Source organism: Ictalurus punctatus, chromosome 3 (assembly GCF_001660625.3).
Source record: "Ictalurus punctatus breed USDA103 chromosome 3, Coco_2.0, whole genome shotgun sequence".
Classification (NCBI taxonomy): domain Eukaryota; kingdom Metazoa; phylum Chordata; class Actinopteri; order Siluriformes; family Ictaluridae; genus Ictalurus; species Ictalurus punctatus.
Genome location: NC_030418.2, coordinates 29,235,422 through 29,256,708, shown reverse-complemented (window position 1 = coordinate 29,256,708; position 21,287 = coordinate 29,235,422). Strand labels below are relative to the sequence as shown.

At 41.7% G+C, this 21,287-nt stretch overlaps 1 protein-coding gene and 1 long non-coding RNA gene across 4 annotated transcripts in view; one reads left to right on the top strand and one right to left on the bottom strand.

The window, feature by feature from the left end:
* maml3 (mastermind-like transcriptional coactivator 3) overlaps positions 1–21,287 on the bottom strand; it is a 172,731-nt gene that overhangs the window by 83,720 nt on the left and 67,724 nt on the right. The window lies entirely within an intron of this gene.
* On the top strand, positions 273–14,909 carry LOC124627687 (uncharacterized). Of its 2 annotated transcripts, XR_008396335.1 has the most exons (4): positions 273–651; positions 9,880–9,916; positions 10,069–11,041; positions 11,147–14,909. It is a non-coding gene; the product is annotated as an uncharacterized LOC124627687 (long non-coding RNA). The 2 variants fall into 2 exon arrangements; XR_006982152.2 differs by having other exon boundaries at positions 10,069–14,909.

The following is a 21,287-nucleotide window of genomic DNA, read 5'->3' as shown; positions in this document are numbered from 1 at the left end:
TTTTTTAGATGAATTCCTATTTCAGTTTGTCTTCCATTTCTCAAATTTCACCCCCGTGAGTCGTAGTGGATTGTTTTGACTATTAAAATGTTTTAATATGAAAAACAGAGGTTAGATTGGACGTTGACTCATAAATCGTTTAATCAAAGGAACTGATCTCCTTAGTCACATTCGCAATTAGACGAACATAAAAATACATTTTTACAACCAAAGACAGTTCAAATATCTGAATTGGGACTTTGTGATGTGATAACAATAAATATAGGAGTCGATAAAAGCGGCTATCTAACATTAGCTAATATTTAATTAAGCCAATTAGCTTACATTAGCTCGTATTTAATTAATTGAGAATGGCAAAAATGGCAGTGAGGATGGAAATATGATGACTTGTGCAGCTTCGCCGTGTGCGTACGAGATGTTTACCACCTTAAACATTGCCTTCCTGAAAGAAAAAGAAAAAACGGAATGCTGAGCGAAGCTTAATTACAAACGTGTGTTGCCAGCAACCGTCGCACAGGCATCCGTACACACACACACACACACACACACGCGCACGCAGAGAGTATGGAGGAAGTGATTGTGGACAGACAGCTATAGAAACGCTGTGTGACTGGAACGCTGTTGCACTGTGATTGCTGCAGTATATTATGGGTAAGCACGCTATACTATTACACATCCTCTGTGTTAAATAATGTACACGGAAACTGTATGGTGGGAGGGGCGAGCAGTGTGTGTGTGTGTGTGTGTGTGTGTGTGTGTGTGTGTAGAGCCTGGAGTTTGTTTTTCTGTGTCACTGCCTATTAGGGCTTTCAGTAGCTCACACAAACACTCGTGCTCTTTGCACTGCTCCCATGTGGAAGAACACACAGTAAGGGAGAGAGAGAGAGAGAGAGAGAGAGAGAGAGAGAGAGAGAGAGAGAGCATGTTAGCAGAGAGATGGAGGGAAATAATAGGAGGGAGGGAATGAAGAGAGAGAGAGAGCTTGAGACCGACGTAAGGCTTTCATGTGCCTGGAGGAAGAGAGAGAGAGAGAGTGAGAGAGAGAGAGTGAGTGAGAGAGAGAGAGTGAGTGAGAGAACCACCAAGGTGCTGTTGTTATAGCAACCTCCTGATCCTGATCCGTCCCCCCACCAAATCCTCCAGGGCTCGGTGCAGTGGACACTTCAACCAATAACCAACCTCCATCCATCCCTCCATCCCTCGCTCTGTTCTCGCTCCCTTTTTCCCTCGCCACTTTTTTCTCCGTAACTGTCTCTCTCCTCCTTCTGCTCCTCCTCCTCCTTCCCATCTCTTTTGTTTTTATGTCTTACTCCTCCTCTTTTCGCTCTCTCTCTCTCTCTCTCTCTCTCTCTCTCTCTCTCTCTCTCGCAGTACGCGACTCTGCACTTCAGTGCGTTGGCACAAAAAAGGGAAAGAAAAGTACAGACACACAAAAGAGCAGAAGAATTCTATGATGTGAACCAAGTGACTCTTCATCCTCAAGTTCAAACACACACACACACACACACACACACACACACACACACACAGAGCGTGATTAAAGAAAAGGAGGGATCTTGTTTAAATGAAGTGCCACATGTGCTGCTCCTTACTGAATGTAATAAATAAAAGGGAACAGCTGATGATGAAGCAGGACAGTCAGTATGACATTATGACACTCTGTGTGTGTGTGTGTGTGTGTGTGTGTGTGTGTGTGTGTGTGTGTGTGTGTGTGTGTGATAAATTATGGCATGTGACTTTTTTGAAAACATTAAGAACAGGGATTTAATGTATTTTTTATTTAATGTCTACGAAAATGAATTCACACCAAAAAGCAGAAAAGCAGCACCCAATCATCTACTTATTACTGCAACTGTGGAATCAGTGTTAAAATGGGTGGGTGGGTATATGGATGACAGATGCAGTGGATGGATGGAGTAGATGTAATGTTGAATTGATGGGATGGAGGGAGGAATGGAATAGATAGATGGGTGGACGGAAGATATAGATGAGATGTATGGATGGAGCAGATGCATGGAGCAGATGGATGGATATGTGGATGGATGATTAGATGGATGAATGAATTGATGGATGATAGAGTGGATGGATGATGACATGAATGAGAAGGATGAATGGAGTAGATGGATAGAGTAGACGGAGGGATGGAGAGATGGAATAAATAGATGAATGAATAGATGGATAGGTATACAGATAGATGATTAGATAGAGTAATGAATTGATGGTATATATTTATGGATGGATTGGATGGATGGATGGACCGACTGATGGATTGGGTGGACTGGATTGATGGATTGGCTCGATGGATGGATGGATGAATTAGATGGATCGATGGATGGAATGGACTGATGGATTGATGGAGGGATGAATTGGATGGAATGGATGAATGGATCGATAGATGGCTGGATGGATGGACTGGATGGCTCAATGAATGGATGAATTGGGTGGATGGATGGATGGATGAATTGGATGCATGGATGTATGAATTGGATGGATCTATGGATGAATTGGATGGATGGAATGGATGGATGAATTGGATGGATGGATGGATGGATGGATAAATTGGATGTATGGATGGATAAATTGGATGGAACGGATGGATGGATGGAATGGATCGATGGATGGATGAATTGGATGGAATGGATGGATGGATGAATTGGATGAATTGGATGGATGGATAAATTGGATGAATTGGATGGATGGATAAATTGGATGGATGGATGGATGGATAAATTGGATGAATTGGATGGATGGATAAATTAGATGGATTGATAAATTGGATGGAATGGATGGATGGATGGATGCATGGAATGGATGGATGGATGGATGAACTGGATGGAATCGATGGATGCATGGATGGATGGATGGATGGATGGCTGGAATGGATGGATGGATGGAATGGATGGATGGATGGATGAACTGGATGGAATGGATGGATAGATCGATGGAATGGATGGGATGGATGGAATGGATGGATGGATGGATGAACTGCATGGAATCGATGGATACATGGATGGATGGATGGATGGATGAATTGGATGGATGGATGGATGGATGGAAGTGTCCAAGATACAAGTCCCTGTAAAATAGCTGTTACTATAAAACAATAACCTATTCTAACGTGTGCATTAATCTAATCCTGTGATCTGCCTTATATTTAAGCGATATCACATGAGCAAAACAGTGCAGTTGTACTGAATGTCAGCTCGGCTGTGTGTTTAGATTCAGTACAACACCACGACAGCGAGTGTGATGTTGCTTTATTACAACAGTTCTATAAACAAAGAACTAATATCGAGTAACATTCAGACACAATATAGCCAAATAGTTTTTCTTTTTGCTCCATCAACTAAAACGGGTCCGAAAGAAGCAGCCGCTGTATAGAACGGTGTGTGTTGCCATGGTAACGCACAGATTGACTGACAGTAGATGGACTGACAGTATGTGTAGTAATGGTTTCAATGTAATAAACTATCGCTAGAATTGGAATTTTATGTAGTGAACACAGACAAGCGGAGTGACACAAACGGTGAAATATCCCAGTGCTGTTATAGAAAATATCGGCACTCTTGGAACGCCACACTCTTGTCCAATCACATTAGTGGACCAAAGGTTGTATAAAATTATTTATTAGACTTTATCATTTTAAATCAACACAGTGTTTCTTTTTACACTGTACACTATATTGGCGTTACTGTGGTGTTATACTCAGTACACTAAAGATCAACTTTGACCCTGAGTAACCTTTGATACGACACCTTTAAACTCGTATGCGACAACACACACACACACACACACACATTGCATGATGATCCTCGGAAGAATTACAGCAACACTGATGTGTTTGTAGAAGGATGTGTGTGTGTGTGTGTGTGTGTGTGTGTGTGTGTGTGTGTGTGTGTGTGTGTGTGAGGTCTGGCTCATCAGACTGTGAAATGAGCTCATTAAGGCAAATGGCTATTTAATTAAATAGTCAGAGAAAAGCCTAAACACACACACACACAACCATACACAAAAACAGGTGTGCAAGCTTGGGAGTCCCTTAACAAGTACACGTGTACAGGTACACACACGTGCAACAAACATACAACACACACAATATTTATATATATATATATATATATATATATATATATATATATATATATATATATATATATATATATATATATATGTGTGTGTGTACACACACCACACACACACACACACACACACACACAGAGTATATATATTATATTGAAATTGAAATGACCCATGTCACTTGTTGCTAATTTCATGAAATTAATTTTTAAAGCTTGTAATTATTAATAAACAGAAAAGCTAGCGTTACAACAAGGCGTTAGTTAGACAAACATATACAGCTACCTATCTAATATCCATCTTAAAAAAAGCTCACATTATACTAAGAGGTTGCTATTAGAGCAGGTAAACATAAAAAACTACATAGCCATGTACTTTGATTAGCTACTATCTACTCCAAAACATTAAGTAAATTCATAATTGAAGGTGTTAAATCAGAATGCTGGGACACTTAAATGAGAACGCAGGAGTTTATGTTCTGCAAAAAGACCAGTAGAAATAACTAAGTAATATATATCCCGTCTGAACTGACATGCTGGTAAAGATTATGTTGGAATCTGTGTATCATCCCGTCACTCCATATCCGTTTTCAAATCAAAGGCGAGAAAAGGAAAACTGACTTTTTTGAATTTGCCCATTTATTGCCATGGCTATGATGCATTATTATTGTGTTTATTAGGCATATGCAGTGGTCGAATTGTGGGGGGAAAAAAACGTGTTGCCAAACCTAGGCTACATTAAACACAATGATATTGTGCGTTCAGCAACTTGACCTCATTTATCGACCTGGCCATTGCCGTTTCTAGGAGGCTGACATCCAATCATCATCATTTTATTCCCTCAAGTTGTAGTCTTGGCAAAATCTGTAGACGCTCATGGCCGTGTATTTTGCTACATCGATTTGAGCCAGGTTGGCAGACTTGTTGGTCTACATCCATCATCAAACATTATAATAACAATAAAATATACAGGGTGTTCCACAAGTCTCCATACATTGGGGAAATTAACACTTTTTTATCAAAAAGTCTTCCAGATTTTTTCATACTTAGTTTATATTATATTCACACACACACACCAATGGTAGCAGAGCTGCCATGAAAGGCTCTAACTTGACATCGGGAGCAACTCGGGGTTCAGTGTTTCGCCCAAGGACACTTCGGTATGTGGAGTCACGTAGACCGGGAATCGAACCGCCAACCCTATGATTGGTGGACAACCCGCTCTACCACCTGAGCCACGGGACTGGAAGTGTTGCGGAATTAAGTGCAACTTGTGCAGCCCCACATTCTACAACATGTGCTGATAATAAATGACAAAACAATCAGTTTATATTAAAATGAGGTGTACAGTTGTGCCCAAAAGTTTGCATACCCCTTGCAGAATCTGCTAAATCTTAATTCTGTTAACAAAATAAGAAGGATCATAAAAATCCCACGATGTTTTTTATTTAGTACTGTCCTGAATAAGCTATATCACATATCTGAAGTATACATATAGTCCAGAAGACAAGATAATAGCAGAATTTATAAAAATGACCCCGTTCAAAAGTTTACACACCCTTGACTCTTAATACTGTGTGTTGTTACCTGGATGATCCATGACTGTTTTATTTTGTTTTGTTTTGTGACAGTTGTAGAAGGTAACACGATACATTAAGAGCCAGGGGGGTGTAAACTTTTGAACAGGATGATCAGTGTAGATTGTTATTATTTTGTCTTTTTTTTTTTTTTCATTTAGTACCGCATCATTTACTCAGATGCTACATAAGATATTTACATGTCTCCCAGAAGACAAAATACTAACAATTTACACTGATCATCCTGTTCAAAAGTTTACACCCCCCTGGCTCTTAATGTATCGTGTTACCTTCTTGAGCATCAGTGAATGTTTGCACCTTTTGTAATAGTCGTATACGAGTCCCTCAGTTGTCCTCAGTGTGAAAAGATGGATCTCAGCATCATATAGCCGTTGTTGGAAAGGGCTCAAATATGCAGAAGATGTTGGAAAAGCAAAGAATGTACAAGATGTGGAAGATTTTTCTGAAGAACAGTGGGCAGTTTAACTGCTCAGGACAAACAAGGGACTCATGAACAACTATCACTACACAAAAACAAAAAAAAACAGTACTCATTGAGCAACAGTATTAAGATTTAGCAGATTCTGCAAGGGGTGTGCAAACTTTTGGGCACAATTGTATGTAGTATGCACAGATTTAACACGGTTTGATTTTTGATTTATCCAGAGATCATTTATCCTTTTTTGAATCAATCATAGTTAGACATCCTACAGACGTCCTCCAGCAATGATACTTTACAGATATATGTCCAGAAATCTTATGCGGCTTGAATAGGCCATTTAGCTCATCTTTTTATATCTGAAAAATCCCAACCTGCTCTGTATCTGGTCAACTTTATTAGTAATTTAAAACCTGTACGTAAGTAGTATTGATACGCTTCTTCTCTCGATATTTTCTGCAGTGAAGCGCGTAGACTTATTATGTTTTTCACTTTCTGCCCCCTAGTGGACTCCTTCACATTACGTGCAAGTACGAAGGCAGACACCTACAGAACTGCACATGCAAAACACCCTGAAATAAGCTGACCCGGATAAACCAGGCCTAACTGAATTCTGAATGCGGCCCGCTGTGTTTAACTTTTCTCTTGCTGCTCTTCTCCATTTCTCTCTCCAACTCATTCCTGTCTGTGGGATCGAGAGAGGTTTAAAAATAACTCTCAATTTAGCATGACATTCCTGTGTGTGTGTGTGTGTGTGTGTGTGTGTGTGTGTGTGTGTGTGTGTGTGTGTGTGTGTGTGGACCAGGAAATGTGAACATGGAAGCTAACAGTGAGCAGTGGCCACTGGCAAACACTAATGTAATAAGATATTAATGAGGGAGAAGTGTGTGTGAGTGTGAAAGATAGAGAGAGAGAGATAGAGAGAGAGAGAGAGAGAGAGAGAGAGAGAGAGAGAGAGAGAGAGAGAGATGGGAGGGGGGGCACGATGAGCCGGCACATGGAGCTTCCGTTCACCAAGCGACACCGCCTCCTCCTAAACGCTCTAAACGCACGCGCTCTCTCTCTCACTCTCTCACACACACACATACACACATTTACCCCACCTCTCTTGGTTTTTAATGGCAGGCTGTTTAAACTGTGTGTGTGTGTGTGTGTGTGTGTGTGTGTGTGTGTACGCTGCAGAGGCTGGGTGCATGTTAAACACAGTCACTGAAATCCTACTCCAATCCAATAAAGCCCTCAGCAGCCCTGCTAGCGCACTCCATTACTGAGAGAGAGAGAGAGAGAGAGAGCGAGAGAGAGAGAGAGAGAGAGAGAGGAACAGAAATCAAGAAACAGAAACCTAGAGATTGTTTGAGATAGACAGAGAGGGAGACAAAGACAAAGGCTGAGCCACAGACATAAAGACAGGAAGAGAAAAGACAGCAAAAAAGCTGTCATGTCCTATGTTAAAGAAAAGAAACAGAGACATGGCTAGGACAGACGGATTAAGACACAGGGAAATGGAGAGAAACAAAGAATCACAGAGACAGAAGACAGAAGTGCATAAGACAGAGATGGAGAGTGTGACAGAGAGAAGGCGAGAGAAAGATGTGGAACTCTCTCTTGTTCTTGTCTCTCACATTGACACAGAGAGAGGGAATGAAACAGTCATAATGTATGCATAAAGCAGGAATGCGGGCAGTTAAGCTCTTCAATCCAGTGGTACCATCAGGACACATCAGGACATGTTTCGACTGCCAGAGTGGTGTCCATTTTTTTGAGAAAAAAAAAACCCCACACATACTACACCACTCTGATGTGAGCAGAAACCCACCAGCATCTCTCCTTTCTTCTTTTTCAAAAACCCTCAACCGTGTTATCTATAGCCAGCTCTCTCTCATACCCAGAACTAACCCTTGAATCCCAAAAAGTCTCATTTATACTAAGACACTACAGAATCTTTACAAAAATTTCCCTCAACAGCGAATGTGAAGCATTCTCTCTTTAGATCAGCCACGGTGTCATCAGTCCTGAACCTCCTGGACCTCCCTACAGCCTACGACATCGTTAACTATAATATCCTCCTCTTCATCCTCACCAGCCTGGGGATCACTCGCTCAGTATAGCACTAGCTTGCGTCATGCCTGGAGGTGCACTCGTATCAGGTGACATGAGTATCCACATCTGCTCCGAGCAGACTTTTAACGGAGTCCTCCAAACCTGTATGCTTGGTCCTTTACTCTTTTGCCTTGGTATCTGTTTTGTTCATGATGCAATACCTTCACATAACTTTTTCTAACACGACTACACTGAAGACACAACTCCTGTTGTCTGGCAGACATTTTATCATGGATAGCATAACCTCATCTAAAATTCAATGATATCTAATCTTGAATTCACCTCCTTTAAGAACTTCCTGACCTTTTTGACCCCCTTTAAGAACTTCCTTTTCAGTTCTTCTGAAAATGGATGAAACAACGTTGTGCTGGATTATCAATTATCAATATCAGTATGTGTTGCAAATATTCCTTGGCCATCTTGAAGACCTGACCATGTCTAGAAATTGGCTACTGTAATCAACTTCTGTTTGACTTCATGACATTAGACATTTACAACTTATCTATAATGTAGAAATCCATCTATATTACTCCATTGCTGGTTTCCCTTCTTTGCCTTCCTGTAGCCTATGTTAGATTTAAAACTCTGATGCTTGTCCACAAGACCAAGCCACATTTCACAACCAAAACCCCCTGCAGTAGGTGACACTGCTGGGCTAGACAGGCAAATTAAGGAACCCTTTAGGGTGCTAGATATAACCTTTTTCTAAAGTGTACCTGTTTGTGTTACTATACCCCACCAAACCTCAAATTGCCTGCCTGCTCACTACCCCTTCATCCAACCTCCTCTACCACCCTGCTCACTACCCCTTCATCCAACCTCCTCTACCACCCTACTCACTATCCCTTCATCCAACCTCCTCTACCACCCTGCTCACTACCCGGTCATCCAACCTCCTCTACCACCCTGCTCACTACCCCTTCAACCAACCTCCTCTACCACCCTGCTCACTACCCCTTCATCCAACCTCCTCTACCACCCTACTCACTACCCCATCATCCCTCCTTCCCTACCACCCTACTCACTACCTCTTCATCAAACCTTCTCTACCAACCTCCTCTACCACCCTAATCAATACCCCATCATCCATCCTTCCCTACTACTCTGCTCACTGCCCCATCATCCAACATCCTCTACCACCCTGCTCCCTACCGCTTGATCCAACCTCCACTACCACCCTACTCACTACCCTGCTTAATACAACATCATCCAACCTCCTCTACCACCCTGCTCACTACCCCTTAATCCAGCCTCCTCTACCACCCTGCTCAATACCACTTCATCCAACCTCCTCTGCCACCCTGCTCACTACCCCTTCATCCAACATCCTCTACCACCCTACTCACTACCCCTTCATCCAACGTCCTCTACCACCCTGCTCACTGCCCCTTCATCCAACGTCCTCTACCACCCTACTCACTACCCCTTCATCCAACCTTCATCCCAGACAGAAGGCCTAAGGTCCAGCCTGTGTTGGCTAATCATTCCCACACAACTATGTAGTCCCAGTATGCAGTTAGAGGTGACTGTTGGAAAGAGGCCTGTTCATGTCATCCCAATGACATGCTAATAGAGCATTAGCATCTAGTGGAGCAGTAATTAGCGTTGGTCTTACAGGTTAAGTACCTGAGACAGGGTATAATGTCAAGAGAGTGAGAAAGACTAAAGTTTCTCATTTCTCTTCCAGCTGGACCTCTGCAAGATCAATGCTCTGAAAAACAGAGGTAGAGTGAGACTAATTCTGTTCTTCATTTTTCTATTTACTTTGTTCTATTTCCTGTCTTTGACTGTCCATCTGTCAGTCAGTCCATGTTTTTCTCTCATCAATTCTTTCTATTTGCCATGTTCCTTTATGTTTCTCTTTCTCTATTTTTAGTATTCAGCTTCCTGTTCTTGGAGCACCACAGTATGGATAGAGAGAGGAGGGGGACAGAGAGAGAGAGAGAGAGAGCTGGAGGAGGAGGAACGGAAGTAAGAGAAGAAGAGGAGGGGTGTGTGGATTCATGCACTGCTGTCTTCAGTAAATCAATCTGGCCGTTTGCGTCTCCTCCTCCTCCCCCCTCGTACACGGGCCAGGCTTGTAGCGGGTGAACGCCACAAAACAGAGCAGATGAGAGTGAGAGAAACACACAGAGGGGGGAAAAAACGCAACCAGAGAGGGAGGGAGGGGGTGAAAAGAAAGAACAAGCCAATATTGTTAAAGGGCACTGAAAGCTGCGAAAGAGACAAAGCCGGAAGGCCTGCAGTGTCTCTGAATACACACTTGAACTCCTGGAGTGTAATGCAGAAACAAAGCAAAGAAACCCTACAGTATAATAACTACAGACAATAAAAGCTCCCGAAAGGAGCAACAGCTTAATTGGAGCGGCGTTTGCAGTTAATTTTACGAAGTGTTTAAACATTATTAAAGTATTAAATTACAAAGACTGAAGCAATCAAAATCTCCAATAACAGGACTGCTCAAAATGGTGGCGATTACAGTATAATCACAATTCCACTGCCATTCATTCCCCAGTTGAATAGGGCCATGGAGGGGAGCTTTGATGATGCCCATGTTCCCTAAATTGATACTTTCATGCCCCTTTCACATATGCACTTTTTTTTTTTTTTTTGCAGGAATATTAAGATAATTAATCAGCAAAAAGTTAAATGTAAATGCAACCCAGAACCAAGATTCCTGGAAGACTGACACAAGAATTGAGACCTACATCAAAGTGATCAGGAGGGCTGACATGTGAAATGAGGAAAAAATTCTTCATCCACTGAATAGCACATCCCAGGATTTGGTCATTTATGAGTGAAGCACCAGCAGGTTCTGATAATATGGCATAAATGTAGAGATGACTCAGGTAAGAAACAATCTGACTAAAAGTGTATAAAAATATGGATGTATTGACACTGATACCGGACTTGCTTATCAGTCCAATACTGTGCTCATATACAAAACATTACAGTGCATTGAAAGGATGTTCAGTATGAGCATACTGTGAAGAAGAGTGAGAAGAACAGCTTTTATGATTACAGTATCAGGTAAGTACAAATCTACAGTATCTAGGAGAGATTATCCACTAAAGTGAAAATGAGTCATGGGAATAAACTGTTCTAGAAAGTGTTTTGTCCATGTGAGACCATCCACAACAGCAGAAGAGAAGAGAAAGTGCAAAAGCGCCAAGCGGAAGTAGAGCATCAGGTTCAGCAAAAATGCCTTCAAAGCTAATGAAATGAAAGGTTTTTATGTATGAAATTAATTATTATATCAGTAAGTAAGCGTTTGCTAGTTCTTCTATCTCTGCAGGTAAAATCCCAAACAGCTTAGAGAACTTGTTTAATCAAAAACATGGTCTATAAAATAATCCCATTCAATTTTATAGGACTTTTTAATAATAAATATCCAGATGGAAATTTAAAATCACCACTTATCACTGTTTCAATTCATTTCACATATGACTTTGAAGTTTTCTTGATATTTGATGATAATGGTGTAGAAAACAAACCCTTCCTACACTAAGTTTTGTTTTGTTTTTTCCATATCCGCAATTTTCTTAGATTTATCATTGTCTTTTTTTGAGCTAACCATGATAAGAAGAACAATTGTTATTATGGTCTAAAGCTATTTCAAAGGCTCTGGGACTCCAAAGAACCACAGTGAGAGCCATTATCTCCAAATGGAAAAACTCGGCACACTAGTCAACCTTTCCCAGAAGTGGCCGACCTTCCAAAATTCCTCCAGGAACACAACAACGACTCATCCAAGAAGTCAAAAAAGAGCCAAGGACAACATTAAATGACTTACAGGCCTCTCTTGCATCAATAAAGGTTCCTGACTCCACTATCAGAAAGACACTGGGAAAAAATGGCATCCATGGAAGAGTGGCGAGGTGAAAACCACTGCTAACCCAGAAGAACAGTAAGGCTCGTCTGAATTTTGCCAAAACACACCTTGATGATCCTCAAACCTTTTTGAGTCGTAAGTTGAACTGTTTGGAAGACAGGGGTCCCGTTACATCTGGCGTAAACCAAACACAGAATCCCACAAAAAGAACATCATGCCTACGCTCAAGCATGGTGGTGGAAGTGTGATGGTGTGGGGATGCTTTGCTACTTCAGGACCTGGACAACTTGCAATAATTGAGGGAAACATGAATTCTGCTCTCTGCCAGAAAATCCTAAAGGAGAATGTCCGGTCTTCAGTCCGTAAGTTGAAACTCAAGCACAACTGGATTCATGTAGCAAGACAATGATCCAACGCATTAGTGTCCTTAAAAAATTAAAGGTTTTGGAGTGACTTGAACCAAGTGAGATGCTGTAGCAGAACCTTAAACAGGCAGTTCATGCTTGAAAACAGTGTGGCTCAAAAATATAATAAATAAATAAATAAATAAATTAAAACCGCATTGTGTGTTTACTCGGGTTGTGTTTAATTTATGCTGTATTTTGTTTGAAGATCTAAAGCTATTTAGTATGAGATATACACAAAAAAAACAGAAGAAATCAGGCTTTCATCACTTTTTCACAGCACTGTACATTTCTCTGCAAAAAGTCGATTTAATCAAAAAAATAATAATAATTCTGACACACCGATGCAACAAGTATGAAATAAACATTACAAGACATTTACAATAAAAAAGGAGGGTGCATACAACTTTTGCACAATACAATACATCATATATTGTGAAAATGCCTTCAAGTATTGTTATAAGATATTTTGCCATATCTGCCTTTCCTAGGTTAGGAGAGTATTCTGATATGAAAATTTAATATCGCCACATGACTAGAAACGAGTGTGTGAAGGACGGAGTCGGGTAGATTGAGGGTGGAATCTGGGTTTACACCCTCAGAGGTGGTGAAGGGAGGATCTGTCTTGGTGCCATTCAGGCTAGAAGCCATGGGAGAGAGATGGGGAGAAAGGGAGAAATAGAGAGATGGGAAAACAGGAAGAGAGAGATGGAGAGAGAGAGAGATGGAGGTAGTCCCTCTTCAGCTCAGCAGCCAGATGGTCTGGTTGCCACAGCAGCATTTTACCCACCAGGCGGTGCTTTGATACTTCTCTGTGTGTGCGTGTGTGTGTGTGTGTGTGTGTGTGTGTGTGTGTGTGTGTGTGTGTGTGTGTGTGTGTGTGTGTGTGTGTGTGTGTGTAATATGTCCCTCTGCGATTGTGCCTTTACAGTCACTGCTGCTCAGCAGCATGTGTCACAGCACTGTGTGTGTATGCACGCAGGTGTGTGTTTGTGTGTGTGTGTGTGTGTGTGTGTGTGTGTGTGTGTGTGTGTGTGTGTGTCTTCATGATTGTTTTGGCACTCCTCTGATGAAAACAAGTGGCCCACACCTGCTAAACAGCATTCATTACCGTACACAACGGAGAGCTGGGGAGTAGGAGGAAAGAGACAGTGGCATGAATGACAACAAAGAGAAAGCTTGAGAGAGCACAGAAAACATGGAGGAGGTGAGACGCAAGAGACGCATTCAGCTAGGCCTTTTCAACCAACGGTCCGTGGGCCCAATATCGCCCATTTTAGCTTTTTTATGGCCCACAAAAGTGTGCAGGTTAATCAGTAATAACACATCTACTGTATAAGTAAATCATCAAATAAAGATCACATGTGGGCAGTAGGGGCGTGTATCTCTCCACCCGAGCTGAGCACTTCAATACCTCTTCACGAAGGAGACATTGAAAGCAGCAGACTATTCCATTTGATGTGATTTAGAGAGGTTTTGGTACGATATGATGTAGCCAATTGCAATGTGATGAGACATGATTCCGTGCTGTAAGAACAGTTCAGCTTGGACTGACAGGCACAGAGGCCACACCTCCTTCACTAAAACTAAGGCACAGATGTCATGCCTCCATCACTGGTAGTGAAAGATTCTAAGGTCACTGACTCCTTCACTGGTACTGACAGGCACAAAGGCCACACATCCTTCACTGATATTGAGAGGCACAAAGGCCACACCTACTTCACTGAGACTGACAGGCACAAAGACCACAACTCTTTCACTGAGACTGACAGGCACAAAGACCACACCTCCTTCAATGAGACTGACGGGCACAAAGGCCACACCTCTTTCACTGAGACTGACAGGGACAAAGGACACACCTCCTTCACTGAGACTGACGGGCACAAAGGCCACACCCTTTTCACTGTGTCTGACAGTACAGAGGACACACCTCATTCACTGAGACTGACGGGCACAAAGGCCACACCTCCTTCACTGAGACTGACGGGCACAAAGGCCACACCTCCTTCACTGTGTCTGACAGTACAGAGGCCACACCTCTTTCACTGAGACTGACGGACACAAAGGCCACACCTCCTTCACTGAGACTGACGGGCACAAAGGCCACACCCCCTTCACTGTGTCTGACAGTACAGAGGACACACCTCATTCACTGAGACTGACGGGCACAAAGGCCACACCTTCACCGTGTCTGACAGGTATGGAGGCCACACCTCCTTCACTGGGACTTACAGGCTCAAAGCAACATGGAGGTAGCGTGAGAAAGAGAAAGGAAATGAATTTGATAATATTTGATATTTCGAAATAATACATAACCTTTATATAGAAAAAAGATTGCATGTGGTATTAAACTTCACAAATGCAGCGACCGCTGTCCCTGAACATTTCCCAAATACACATTGTTTATATAGTTTAAATAGTTCAAAATATCAGTGCCAGTTAACATTGGTGCTGTGTTCCACTCCAAGCTAAAAAGATGGGGGGGGGGGGGGGGGGGGGTTCTCAGTCAAAATGGACTGAGAAATCCTTTTCTCCTTTCAGTGTGGATATTATGTGAACTTGTTCTTCATCATGAATATAAAAAGAATAATGGCTGGTGTTTTATTCATGTAATAACCTGTCTGTTCGGCTACTCTATAGAACCTGCAGTAGGATTTTGCTGAGGAAGAGTACCTGCTCGCAAAGCGTACACGATTTCTCCTTTTAGAGCACTTGGAAGTGAAACTAAGCAGGCCGGGATTAGACAAAAAGGGGAAAGACTCTTGACGGCGTTCTCACACACACTTCTGAGGAACTGATGACCAACCATGTCATCGTACTTCCTAGCACAGTGCTTCTCAGTCTCTGTGCTGCTGATGGACAGGTCTGGAAGTTTTATCTACGCTGACACGCTTGACGATTAGTTGTGTCAGTCGTGCACAATTTTAAAGAACATGGACCCCAAAACTGGACTTTGAAGCTACTGAAGTGGTGAATTCAATTGAGGGGGTTTCCGAGACTCTTACAGATAAATGATCGTTCCTCAGATAAGAGTCGGAGAAATCGGCACGCTCAAGATCTTCACGAGAATCTTAGACACGATTTTTTTTTGCCATTGTCTGATGACCCCTGACCATAAATCTGAACAAACAGTGGTTCGATGCTCTTGGTGGAAAGAACGTGGAGCGAATATCAGACCGCGCTTTTGATTCCGTCCCCTCGTTCAACCTTTCTGAGAGATGCCGCAGTTGCAGATGAGTTTAGTTTTGATACTTGCCTTACATTTAGCTCTCTGCACCTTGGAAATCTTCCAAACAAATAAATGAAGCGATGCCTACCTTTCACAGATTTTTATGGCAGCAAGCAAAAAGCAGTTAAAAAAACGCTGGCTTAAGAGAAACCCCCTACTGAGGGCTTTTTCAGAGAAACTGTTAATCACCTACGCTTAATGGAACACATCACCTACACTTTCCGCTTAGAGAAAGAAGAGCGAAATGCACTGGCGGAAGCATGTACTGTATTTAATACATGAGATGAACACTATATGCAGTCAGCTCCAGAACTGTTGGCACCCTGTATGAGAATGGGAATTATTGCAGGGTGACATGGTGGAGCAGTGTTTGCCAGGAAGTAGACTGGTACATGATGATGAGGTTGGCGAAGGCGGCTAAGAAGATCCCAATGATCACAATTTCAGAACTGCACGATCTAGTTGATTCTTGGGGTTAAGTTTCATAATCAAAACTACTAGACATGACATCAGTAACAGCAAGCTGTTTCGAAGTCCTTCCTGAGAGCGACCCACAAAATCATGTGCCTGATTTTTTACCAAGTGTCTTTGGAACTGTATGTTGTGATCAGATGAGACCAAACCTTTTGGCCAAAATCACCATTTGAACATTTGAAGTTGTATTGAGACTGACACAAAGAAAATCTCTGAAACCCACTGTGAGATAGTGTTAGGTAATATCGATGCTTTGGGGCAATTTTGTGGCCAATGGTCCAGGGGCATTTGTGAAAACTGATCACAAATTCTGCTAGTCCAAAAGAGGTTAAGACTTAGCCATGGGTAGATCCGTCAACAAGATCTCAGTCGCTAGAGTTGAGCCCTATTGAGAACAGTTCATTTTTTCCCCTTCTCTTCTTTCCTTCTACCTTATTATTATTAATATTACAATTACAACTAGGACTATTCATGAAAATATATTCATAATATATTAAGACTATTATTAGGTGTTAATTTGCGTTCTAGGTCTTTGTCTTCTCCTGACTTTATCATTAGTCTAAACATTTTAAATGCTCTCTTACATTAATGCTACATCATATTGGACCTAACAGCATGTTTCACATTTAAAATGTGACTGATTTTCACTTGGCTTAGGAGTCGAACGTGACACTTGAGAATCTCATCCATTTTTACACGTACGCTAGCGTGTGCGCACAGTCGTACGCGTAGTGTTTCAAAGTATACTCCATTTCACATGTACGCATACACAGGCAGTCGACACATGCGCATTGCGACAGCTTGCACTACCACTCCTGGCCTACAAGAGTCAGTACAGAGCAGTAAAACAGGTTTGGTGTGAAGGATGACAACGAAGAAGAAGAATCACAACAACACGAAGAACAATCACTCGCCACGATTAGCACCCGTATACAAATCCTTATACTCTTTAAGGCTAGAATTATACAAATACGGGTACCTTCTAACCTGCACTAGTTTCCGTCTCTTCCGTATTTTCTTCGACGACCTTGAGAATCAACGGCCCTGGGTGACTGTTGCCACCTTGTGGAAGAACTAAACAGTGCAAAAGTGTGTGCGTACAAAGTACACGCGGTTAGAAAAATCGAGTGGCGCACGTTCAGTATGCCCGTATTCCGTATTCCGTAGCACGATTATCGCGATCAAAACGATCAAGTATTATCACGGTATTGTTCAAATGTGGCGAAAACATACAAAAAGTACTGATACACACACTGAAATTATTTAAACAGTTTTTATATTTGAAAATCAACAAACAACAAATAAAATTAGCAGAATAATGCTTGCTCGAGTGTCTGTGTCACAAGTATAGATGAGGAGTGACCAGGAGGAACCAGGAGCATCACTGGGATTGACTGCTGCACGCCCACTCTGTAAACAAGGGAATAGCAAATGCTGCATTATTATTATTATTATTATTATTATTATTATTATTATTATTATTATTATTATTATTGGTGTGGTTACATTATTATTAACTTACACACACATTTGAAATGATCTAATGATTTAAAAATATGTTGGTTGGGTGATTAAACTACATAACGTTACTACATGGTGCTCTGAAATTCTTGATTCTGGTCAGTCCGCTGTCTGATATTTCCTGTTTATGGCCATCGTCAATTGCAACGCAGTATACCACAACACTCATCCTGAAACTCCAGTTTCTTTCATGTCTCACGCACTCTCTCCTTTCATACAAACACAACTGGTGCCATCGTGCGTCTCTCTGTTATAGTCATCGACTGCATTGAAAATGAAATCGGAGGACTTCGGTATTTGTATTGGACGATCATTTTGTAGACTGCAATGGATTATAAAATGGCAAAGAACAGGTCAAATTTTAAAACATCCGTATTAAATCACTATATCATGTCCCCGAAAATGATTTGAAAAGGCGTGTATTAGTGGTATGAATGTACATTATCCCTTAAATGTCGCACTTATTTTTTGTTACTGTCTTTTTTGAATTTTTTCTTTTGTCTTGGTAGGAACTTTTTTTTCACGGGAACTTTGCCAGGAACTTCTTCAGGAACTTTTCTTATTTCAACCCGATTCAATATTTTGTGTCCAACTATTTACTTTTCCCCAACTCATGCATTGAGCTAAAAGTTAACTTACCTTGTATTCGCTATAAAGTGATGGATGGTTGTCATGAAGATACAGCAGATTGGAGGTGTTGCCCCCTTTCGCAGAGACTTTCTTCTGGCAAGCTCTGCAGACAGGGTTACCATCTTCTATTAAATCTCCCTCAGCATTTTTATAAAATCTAAAATATGACCACGCTTCGGATTTGATCCTCTTGGAAGGTTGGAAAAATCCCCCGAGCGCCGTCACTGCCTTCCGCCATGTTTTCACGCTCAAATAACAACAGTGACTACGTTTACATGGACAGCAATAAACTAATTAATGACCTTATTCTGAATAAGATAATATTCCGATTAAGGTGTTTACATGAGTTGCTTTTAGAATACTCCTCTCATGTTCCCGTTTTACATGTTATAGAACATTCAGCGATTAATGGTACACGTCATTACGTCCCCGCGCCACGCTGTTCGACGTTCCCTCCAGGATTTCACGTATCGACATACAGCTGACATAAAATACAGAGCAGTGATTGTAAAGTAAGTACGGTTGTGTAGTAGTCGCAAGCAGGTTGTGAGTTTAACTCCTATCACTGCTAGAGACTCAGTGATGGGTGTTTAAGTGCAGCCCTTAACCATGTACTGCTCAGCTCTGGGTTTGAGTTATACTTTATCACTTTGAAGACTCCATGAGCTGCTATTAGCTCGAGCTTCAAGTGTGTGTTTGTGTGAGTCTGAGTATGTAATCTAGCGGATGGAACTGAGCAGTGTTTGTGTTAGAGACTCTGAGAGAGAGAGAGAGAGAGACAGAGTGTATGTGTGTGTGTGTGTGTGTGTACAATGCCTTCTCACCAGGCTCAGAGGGAGGCAGTGGTTAGCCAAGTACAGCTGAGCCGATTGTTGAGAGAGAGAGAGAGCGAGAGAGAGAGAGAGACAGAGAGGGCTAGAAAGAGGCAGAGTGAGAAAACAAAAGATATGCAGATACTTTGATGAAGCATTGCTAACATAGCATTGTAATAAACATTGTGCAAATCTAGGGTAGCTCTTAACAATTCACTCAATTAGTTGGAATATTTTGAATATCTCTGTTTTAAAAAAGAACACCTTGTTGTCAATAACCGATAATGGCTGCTCATCAAGAACAAGAACAAAAATACACAATATCAGAGCAGTACCATGTCAGTATCAAGGTAAACTCGCCACTAAATATTGATATTAAAAATATTTCTTTTCAGCATTTCAATCAACTGATACTACAAAAGAATTCTTAGAACTCTTAACTAGGCTTAGTGAAACATGAGTTCAAGAACTCCAACACAACATTTGTGATATTAAACAGACCGCCATGTCATGGTGTGAGATTATGAAATCAGACGGCCAAATAAACGTAAGGTCGTTCTGCTCAGTTGTTTTGTTTTTTTTGCGAAACTGAAACACTCAGATACTAATCTAATGTGAAGTATTTCTGGTGTGTGGAATTAATTCCAAAGCTTTGGGGCTGACTCTTACCCTGCATCCCGACTGGTATACTATCCGCACTAAACAGTATCCGAGATGAGAATTAAACGGTAAACGGTCTGCGTTTATATAGTGCGTCTCATTCACCCATTCCCACACAACAATGGTAGCAGAGCTGCCATGCAGGGCGCTAACTTGCCATCAGGAGCAACTCGGGGTTCAGTGTCTTGCCCAAGGACACTTCGGTATGTGAAGTCACGTGGACCGGGAATCGAACCGCCAACCCTACGATTAGTAGACAACCCGCTCTACCACCTGATCCACAGCCGCCCTAGCGCCTCCAAATGCTAGTACATGTTGAAATGAGTAACCCAAAGGTACCCGGATGGTCTACTATTCACGGTAGATGTGAAGTGTGGATCCATGGACACTTTTTCAACTAATATTGCCTGCAACTCCTTGCGTGACGGAGGTGGCGTTTTGTGATGGCTTGTTTTGCCGAATTCAAGGACAGGTTTAAGAGAGGTGTGAACGAAATGGGGTTAACATGAATGAAAGCAATGAGGAATTAAATTCTATCATATAAATTATATAAGGAATAACGAATGAAGAAAAGCTGATCTGCAACGAGGAGTGTCTTTACGGTGACGGCGCTGTCTTCCTGGCAATAACGTTCTCTTCTTTTATATGACGTCTTAGTATGGCCCAGTACTCGCATACTCTTAATACACACTTCTTCTTCATAAAGAGTGTACATACTTGTAGAACATTGTATAAGTATGCCAATCGGGACGCAGGGTTAGTTTTCAAGCTCTGGAATCGGGGAAGGATTTTTATTGAGGAACAATAAAAATTTGCAAATGCTTGTAAAGTTCTGACTAGAACACGAGCTCATAGGACACCGTACTGTAGATTTGGCTCAAGAGCCTCCGTATAAAGTGCTCCCTGCCTACAAGTTACTGAATCGGTTGAACAGGTGCCACATTTGCACTCAATCTCACCCAGTCCACGGTCAGATGAACTCTATGGGGTGTTGCTTCACATTTAGACATTTACAGGTGGTCCAAAGACATTTAGAGCTTGTACGGAGCTTCTGAAGAGGCATGTCTGTTAGTTTGTGGCTATGAATTAATATATTGAGGCCACAAGTTAATATTTTGAGTACACCAACTAAGTACCAAAGGAGTGGCCATGAATTGTGTAACTCGAGGCCTCAACTTAATATGTTGTGGGAATGTCATACTTAACGTGTGTTCTTCAGTGTGAAAAATTCTTAGAATTCCTATTCGCGTCACAGCACCAGTGACTCCAGTATGTCTTCATGCAACATTCCAACAATGAAGTAAAGTGTAATATTATCAGTCATCTCCAAGCTCAGGTTCATGTGTCCAAAATGCTCGAATTCAATTGATGGTTCTATGTCTCAGTCTTTTTCGAATACAAAACGAGTTAAGAATTTTGTGGTCACCAGAAACTTAACTCATGGCTTCGTATGTGCTTAAAGATGGTGGGGTTCATTTGACTTCTGTTTCACGGGCTGAAGGAGGAAGCACGATGAGGAAGGAGGAAGGAGTC